We start from the raw sequence: 9,191 nt of genomic DNA, 5'->3' as shown, positions 1-9,191 counted from the left end.
TACATACTGTTGATTAAGGGGGAAAAACATGATTATGGAAGTTTTGTCTGAATAATTTTTATCTAATATGCACACCATTTTGGAGGAGAAAATAATTTTAAGGTATTATTAGCAGCTTATCCTTTTTTTTGGTTATTTCTGGGAGAAAATCATATAGAAACATCCACAATATAAGAAATTAGGGCAAATTTGGAGCTCTTCAAATAGCAAAGTTTAACCTGCTTTTCTCTTTTAAATAATGGCTTCAGCTTATTCACATGCCTTTAGCACATTTTTTTTTGAGTTTTGCAATTTATTGAAACCATACATACATTGTTTGGCTGTAGAATCTAAAATCATATTTTTTTCCAAAAACGTTTTTATCCCATATCACAGAGTAATGATTTATAGCAAAAGAATACACAAGTCACTCAGTTTGCTTCTCAGTGTGTTATACAGAATTATTTGCTTATTTGGTAAACATTACCTCATCTACTTCTTCACCTTCTTCATCATAATCATCATCATCATCTTCAATAGCTTCTCCAGTAAAGTATAGCACTGATTTTAGGATTATATGCTCACGTAAAAAGTGACCAATTTCAAAGTCCGCAGCAAGGATAGCTTCAGCAGCAGCATCCAGGTCTCCACTCTCAGGAACTTCAGGAAGAGCAAAAAAATTAAAGAGTCATTCGAAACTGTTTTGGTCACAGTACGAACTGTTCCACGTCCCTTGTGTTTCTGCTTCTTCTTAATGGTTTTCAAAGTGACATTCTTCCCTTTTTTCCTATCTGTCTGGCACCCTATACAACCCATCATTTCTGGTCCATCAAAAGAAAAAGGATGAGAATCCTCTGGTTCTGACCTCATCCTATATGTCTTTGTCAACGCTTCATTTGTGAATTACTCATTGGGTTCAAAGTGAAATTCTAAGACAAAACTCATAGGCTGACCAGCATCTGAGAACTTCACTTTAATATCTTTCAAGTGCTTCAGAATAGGTTCATCATGTTCCTGAACCATATCGCTGAGCAGTTCTTAAAAACGGTCAACCAAAAGTCAGGAATTCCCTTGGGGTCTTCTTTTTCTTTATCCGTTTTCTCATCTTCAATCTTGGCCTTTTCTTTTAGCTTCTCTGAAATTTCATCTTCCTCATCTGGTTTCCATTCACGTTCTTCTTCTTTAGGTTCATAAATGGCATTAATGATCTCAAATCTCTTATCAAATAGAGGCTGATAGAGAACAGCATACTTTTTTTTTAACATCTTTATTGGAGTATAATTGCTTTACAATGGTCTGTTAGTTTCTGCTGTATAACAAAGTGAATCAGCTATACATTTACATATATCCCCATATCTCCTCCCTCTTGCGTCTCCCTCCCACCCTCCCTATCCCACCCCTCTAGGGGTTCACAAAGCACCGAGCTGATCTCCCTGTGCTATGCGGCTGCTTCTCACTAGCTAGCTATTTTACATTTGACAGTGTATATATGTCCATGAGAACAGCATACTTTCTTTCAAGATCATGAACTTCCTCATAGAACTTTGCTTCTATCTGTGCCCATTTAACTTGAAGGTTTTTGAGAGCATTCACGCGTCTTTTAACTACCCTAGGCAAACTTTCAATGTATCCTGTTGGTGTTTCTACCAGACCATCAGGTCTTTCTTGAAGGGCTGCAAGAATCTGAGGATTTTGCATCATCTGAACAGTCAGCTGATGCGCTTTGATTTTTCTTCACCAGTTTCTTCTACTTCTTCAACATCATCCAAATCTTGACCAAGTTCAGACTGTGCTTTGTTGTCGATGTCTGCCATGTTGTATGAACGCCAAAAATCTCGTACCTCTTGCGTGGTACCGGGAAGGGTGAGGGCGGCGGGGTGGGGGGGCCAGCCATCTGGTCCCGGCTCTCAGCATCCTGACGGCGAGCGCTCCTTAGTCCCCGACCCTGTCACGGCCTGATTCCTGCAGCTCTCCGGTCCCCGGTAACCATTTTCTCTCCCCGCCCATTTTTTCCCCCTCAGAACAACAGTTCTTTCCTCTGACGTGACTTTAGCACATCTTGATTGATATACCATGTGACGGGGATACGAGAATGAACAAGACAAACAATGTGCCTTCCCCCGTAGTTTTTTACAGTCTCGAGGCCTTCCCCCATAGTTTTTTACAGTCTGGAGGGGAAGGGATAGAAGATAGTCGTCCATCATGGTCACTATGGTAGACGCGCTATCTGCTATCACAGAGTAATAAAGGGTGTTATGGGAGCACGGAACAAGAATACCTAACCTATCAGTATAGGTTTCCCAGGGGAAGTGATACCTAAGCTGATAGTAGAAGGAAACTAGGCTGGGAACAGAGAAAGCCTGAGCCAAGTCAGAGGCAATACTACGGAAAAAGTGTAGTGGAGAGAGAGGGAGGACAGAGTAGGGGATGTTTGTGCAGCAGAAATGGTGTCTGCCCTGCCAGGGGCTACATTACCTAACATCCGTTTTCCAGCATCCCTTCTGTCAAGGTGGCTGACTGAATAGTTATTACCAACGGAATATGAGCAGAAATGACGTGAGTCAAGCAGGACCAGGGCTTTTAAGGAGGGTGGGATAGTTCCCCCCATAATATCTTTGCTATCCTTTTCCCTCTTTCTCCGCTGGCTGAATTCAGAGAACTCTGAGGCCCTGGGGCACGGCAGAGTCACCAGATAGAGCCTGCGCACTTGAATCGCCAAATAAGGGGAGGCCACAAGATGACAGTGGATGGTAACACAAATAAGAAGTAAATGTTAATGGGATAAATCAATACTGTTTGGGGGGTTGTTTTTTATAGCAGCTAGCATATCCCAATCTGAAAGAAATTTAGTACAATTAGAGAAATGTGGGGTTGGGAGAGGAATGGGAAGAGAAGGGTAAGAGCTTGGGTCAGACAGGAAAGTTTGAACCAGATCAAGAAGACCTGAAAAGTGTAGGGGAAAGTTGGGAAAGGTTTTGGCATGGACCCAAAAGCCAACTGGGTACACTGTCTAACTCACCTTTCTGGATTATCTGATTCTAAAGTCTCTGTGCTTTTCTTTGTCTTTGGAGCTATTTAAAACTCATAAATTATAGGTAACTGTTAGTTATTTTTATTCAGTAGATATGATTGACAGAGTTGATGACAGAAGGGTTGAGACTGGGAAACAGAGAGAGGAGTCAAAAATGGCTTCTAGAGTTCTGGCTTGAGCAACTGATTAGGTGCATACTAGCTGGGGTCTGGGAGTGGAAGACAAGATGTAACTAGGGAATGGGCATGTTGAATTTGTTATGGTTAAAGGCTCTCCGAGAGTCTTGTCAACTTAGCAACAGGATAAGTGGGCTTAAAGCTCAAGAGTGAGATCTGAGCTGGTGATACTTATGGGAGAGTCATTTTGTAAATGTCACAATTGGGAGAAGGTAAAATGAGAAAAGAAAAGGGTCTGTCACAGAACCCTGAAAAACACCAACATTTATGAGATGGACAGTGGCAGAGAGAACTTCAGAGGAGAATGAGGTGGAGCTGCTAGAGAATACACAGAAAACAAGAGGAGGTGGTTAATTGGAAGCCAGGAAAGAATTTCTAGCACTAAGAACAATCAACGTATAAAATGCTGTAAGAGGTGAGATGGAGGCTGAAAATGCTCGTTGAAATGAACAAGATCTTGGATATCTAGTTAAGAGCAATTTTATTGGAGAGGTAAGGACTGAAGCCAAGCTGCAGTTGACTGAAGAGTAAGTAGTTAGTGGAGACAACGAGGAGAGACCACATTCTCAGGACGTTTTGTCAAGGAAGGGGGTAAAGGATGAGAGCTGGAGGGAATTCGAGTCCAGAAAGTTTGTTTTATTTTTCTTTTCCTTTAACATGATGGAAACTTGACTATAGTATATGCTGATGGGAAGGTGCCAGTAGAGAGGGAGAGTTTACAGACAGAAAAGAGACAGAATACTTTCGAAAGGGTTTAAAGGAAACCTACATAAATGGGAAGACATCCTTGTTAGTGGATTAGAAAACGATATTGTTGAAATGGAAATACTCCCCAAATTGATGTACAGATTCAGTGCCATTCCAATCTAAATCTCACCTGTGTTTTTCTAGAGAAATTGGCAGGCTAATTCTAAAATGCATATAGAAATGCAAAGGGGGAGGGGTAATTGGGAGATTGGGATTGACATATACATACTACTCTATATAAAATAGATTACCAATAAGGACCTACTCTATAGCACAGGGAACTCTACTCAGTGTTCTATAATGGCCTATATGGGAAAGGAATCTAAAAAAGAGTGGATATAGGTATATGTATAACTGATTCACTTTGCTGTACACCTGAAACTAACACAATATTGTAAATCAACTATACTCCAATAAAAATTATTTTTAAAAAAAAGAAAGAATAAAAATGCCAGGGACTCAGAATAGCCAAAACATTCTTGCAAAAGAGCAGGGTTAGTGGAGTTCCAGTTTTCACATTTTACAACAAAGCTATATAGTCAGAAGGGTGTGGCACTGGTATAAGGCTAGACATGTGGATCAATAGAATAGAATTGCGAGTTCAGAAGTAAACCTTTATATTTATGGTCAACTGATCTTTGATAAAGAAGCCAAGATGTTTTATTTATTTATTTTTTTGGCCGCGCCGTGCAGCTTGTGGGGACCCCGACCAGGGATTGAACCTGCACCCTCAGCAGTGAAAGCAAAGAGCAGAGTCCTAACCACTGGACCTCCAGGGAACTCCCAAGAAGCCAAGATATTTCAATGGGTTAAAAGAGTTTTTTGACCAAGTAGTACAGGAACAACTGGACATCTACATGCAAAACTATGAATTTGGACTTCTGCCTCATACCATACACAGAAATTAAATCAAAATTGATAAACTCTTGAGTCTTTTAAAGAGAAAACTGGCAAATTAGAAGACTGCAATGATAAATTGAACCAGTACCCAGCACAAAAGAGAGAAAAAATAAGCATTGATGACATGGAAGGCAGATTAACAAGATATAGGAGCAGATTCCAATTCCTATAAAATGGACTATAAAACAGAGATGATAATAATACTTTTCTGGTGGGTACTGTGAGGATTTCATGAGTTTATTCACATGAAGGCTTTCAACAGGGCCTAGTGTCAGCATTCAATAAATATTAGCTATAATTGATTTGAAATTTATTTGTGTAAGTAGTATGAGGTAGAAAGCTAATGATATTTTTAATATAGACTGTTTAAATTATATTAGCGCCTGGAAAAAGATTTCTTACATCTGTTCTAAGCTTCCCGGCAGATTTTTTTTTCCTTGTTTTAATATTTCCCTGCAGATTTTTATAATCCCATTTCTACCTCCTCCCTACTCCCACCCCAACTAATATTATTTCATTACATGTTATTTTTTTTAACATCTTTATTGGCGTATAATTGCTTTACAATGTTGTGTTAGTTTCTGCTGTATAGCAAAGTGAATCAGCTGTATGCATACATATATCCCCACATCCCTTGCCTCTTGCATCTCCCTCCCACCCTCCCGATCCCACCCCTCTAGGTGGTCACAAAGCACGGAGCTGATCTCCCTGTGCTATACAGCTGCTTCCCACTAGCTAGCTATTTTACATTTGGTGGTGTATATGTGACAATGTTACTCTCTCACTTCGTCCAAGCTTACCCTTCCACCTCCCCATGTCCTCAAGTCCATTCTCTATGTCTGTGTCTTTATTCCTGTCCTGCCACTAGGTTCATCAGAACCATTTGTCTTTTTTAAGATTCCACATATATGTGTTAGCATACGGTGTTTGTTTTTCTCTTTCTGACTTACTTCACTCTGTATGACAGATTCTAGGTCCATCCACCTCACTACAAATAACTCAATTTCGTTTCTTTTTAGAGCTGAGTAATATTCCATTGTATATATATGCCACATCTTCTTTATCCATTCATCTGTCGATGGACACTTAGGTTGCTTCCATATCCTGACTATTATAAATAGTGCTGCAGTGAACATTGTGGTACATGTCTGTTTTTGAATTATGGTTTGCTCAGAATATATGCCCAGAAGTGGGATTGCTGGTTCATATGGTAGTTCTATTTTTAGTATTTTAAGGGACCCCCATACTGTTCTCCATAGTGGCTGTATCAATTTACATTCCCATGAACAGTGCAAGAGGGTTCCCCTTTCTCCACACCCACTCCAGCATTTACTGTTTATAGATATTTTGATGATGGCCATTCTGACCGGTGTGAGGTGATACCTCATTGTAGTTTTGATTTGCATTTCTCTAATGATTAGTGATGTTGAGCATCCATTCATGTATTTGTTGGCCATCTGTATATCTTCTTTGGAGAAATGTCTTTTTAGGTCTTCTGACCATTTTTCGATTGGGTTGTTTGTTTTTTTGATGTTGAGCTGCATGAGCTGCTTGTGTATTTTGGAGATTAATCCTTTGTCAGTTGCTTCGTTTGCAAAAATTTTCTCCCATTCTGAGGGTTGTCTTTTTGTCTTGTTTATGGCTTCTTTTGCTGTGCAAAAGCTTTTAAGTTTCATTAGGTCCCATTTGTTTATTTTTGTTTTTATTTCCATTTCTCTAGGAGGTGGGTCAAAAAGGATCTTGCTGTGATTTATGTCATAGAGTGTTCTGCCTATGTTTTCCTCTGAGAGTTTTATAGTGTCTGGCCTTACATTTAGGTCTCTAATCTATTTTGAGTTTATTTTTGTGTATGGTGTTAGGAAGTGTTCTAATTTCATTCTTCTACATGTAGCTGTCCAGTTTCCCCAGCACCACTTATTGAAGAGGCTGTCTTTTCTCCATTGTATATTCTTGCCTCCTTTATCAAAGATAAGGTGACCATATGTGTGTGGGTTTACTTCTGAGCTTTCTATCCTGTTCCATTGATCTGTATTTCCATTTTTGTGCCAGTACCATACTATCTTGATTACTGTAGCTTTGTAGTATAGTCTGAAGTCAGGGAGCCTGACTCAAGATTGCTTTGGCTATTCTGGGTCTTCTGTGTTTCCATACAAATTGTGAAATTTATTGTTCTAGTTCTGTGAAAAATGCCATTGGTAGTTTGATAGGGATTGCATTGAATCTGTAGATTGCTTTAGGTAGTATAGTCATTTTCACAATGTCGATTCTTCCAATCCAAGAACATGGTATATCTCTCCATCTGTTTGTATCATCTTTAATTTTTTTCATCAGTGTCTTAGTTTTCTGCATATAGATCTTTTGTCTCCTTAGGTAGGTTTATTCCTAGGTATTTTATTCCTTTTGTTGCAATGGTAAATGGGAGTGTTTCCTTAATTTCTCTTTCAGATTTTTCGTCCTTAATGTATAGGAATGCAAAGATTTCTGTGCATTAATTTTGTATCCTGCTACTTTACCAAATTCACTGATTAGCTTTAGTAGTTTTCTGGTAGCATCTTTAGGATTCTCTGTGTATAGTATCACGTCATCTGCAAACAGTGACAGTTTTATTTCTTCTTTTCCAATTTGGGTTCCTTTTATTTCTTTTCCTTCTCTGATTGCTGTGGCTTAAACTTCCAAAACTATGTTGAATAATAGTGGTGAGAGTGGGCAACCTTGTCTTGTTCCTGATCTTAGAGGAAATGGTTTCAGTTTTTCAGCATTGAGAACGATGTTGGCTGTGGGTTTGTCATATATGGCCTTTATTATGTTGAGGTAGGTTCTGTGCCCACTTTCTGGAGAGTTTTTATCATAAATGGGTGTTGAATTTTGTCAAAAGCTTTTTCTGCATCTATTGAGATGATCATATGGTTTTTATCCTTCAGTTGGGTAATATGGTGTATCACATTGATTGGGTTGCATACATCCAAGAATCCTTGCATTCCTGGGATAAACCCCACTTGATCATGGTGTATGATCCTTTTAATGTGCTGTTAGAGTCTGTTTGCTAGTATTTTGTTGAGGATTTTTGCATCTATGTTCATCAGTGATATTGGCCTGTAGTTTTCTTTTTTTGTGACATCTTTGTCTGGTTTTGGTATCAGGGTGATGGTAGCCTCGTAGAATGATTTTGGGAGTGTTCCTCCCTCTGCTATATTTTGGAAGAGTATGAGAAGGATAGGTGTTAGCTCTTCTCTAAATGTTTGATAGAATTCGCCTGTGAAACCATCTGGTCCTGGGCTTTTGTTTGTTAGAAGATTTTTAATCACAGTTGTGATTGGTCTGTTTATATTTTCTGTTTCTTCCTGGTTCAGTCTTGAAGGTTGTGCTTTTCTAAGAATTTATCCATGTCTTCCAGGTTGTCCATTTTATTGGCATATAGTTGTTTGTAGTAGTCTTTTATAATCCTTTGGGTTTCTGCAGTGTCAGTCATTACTTCTCCTTTTTCATTTCTACTTCTGTTGACTTGAGTCTTCTCCCTTTTTTTCTTGATGAGTCTGGCTAATGGTTTATCAATTTTGTTTATCTTCTCCGAGAGCCAGCTTTTAGTTTTATTGATCTTTGCTATTGTTTCCTTCATTTCTTTTTCATTGATTTCTGATCTGATCTTTATGATTTCTTTCCTTCTGCTAACTTTAGGGTATTTTCTTCTTTCTCTAATTGCTTTAGGTATAAGGTTAGGTTGTTTATTTGAGATTTTTCTTGTTTCTTGAGGTAGGATTGTATTGCTATAAACTTCCCTCTTAGAACTTTTAACTTTTGCTTGTCTGTAAAGGTTTTAATTTCTCCCTCGAATCTGAATGAGATCCTTTCTGGGTAGAGTAATCTTGGCTGTAGGTTTTTCCCTTTCATCCCTTTAAATATGTCCTGCCACTCCCTTCTGGCTTGCAGAGTTTCTGCTGAAAGATCAGCTGTTAACCTTATGGAGATTCCCTTGTATGTTTTTTGTTGCTTTTCCCTTGCTGTTTTTAATATTTTTTTTTGTATTTAATTTTTGATAGTTTGATTAATATGTGTCTTGGCATGTATCTCCTTGGATTTATCCTGTATGGGACTCTCTGTGCTTCCTGGACTTGACTATTTCCTTTCCCATGTTAGGGAAGTTTTCAACTATAATCTCTTCAAATATTTTCTCAGACCCTTTCTTTTTCTCTTTTTCTTCTGGGACCCCTATAATTCGAATATTGGTACGTTTAATGTTGTCCCAGAGGTCTCTGAGACTGTCCTCAATTCTTTTCTTTTTGGCGGTACACGGGCCTCTCATTGCTGTGGCCTCTCCCATTGCAGAGCACAGGCTCCAGACATGCAGGCCCAGCGGCCAT

General features: G+C 38.9%; 1 pseudogene; it reads right to left on the bottom strand.

Annotated features, from left to right (window-relative positions):
* Positions 1 to 356: 356 nt before the first annotated feature.
* LOC101326609 (nucleosome assembly protein 1-like 1) lies at positions 357 to 4,950 on the bottom strand (annotated as a pseudogene).
* Between the last annotated feature and the right edge of the window lie 4,241 nt (positions 4,951 to 9,191).

The sequence above is a fragment of the Tursiops truncatus genome, chromosome 14 (genome assembly GCF_011762595.2).
Source record: "Tursiops truncatus isolate mTurTru1 chromosome 14, mTurTru1.mat.Y, whole genome shotgun sequence".
Classification (NCBI taxonomy): Eukaryota; Metazoa; Chordata; class Mammalia; order Artiodactyla; family Delphinidae; genus Tursiops; species Tursiops truncatus.
Note: the sequence above shows the minus strand (reverse complement) of the source record. Positions and strands in the feature narration are given on the sequence as shown.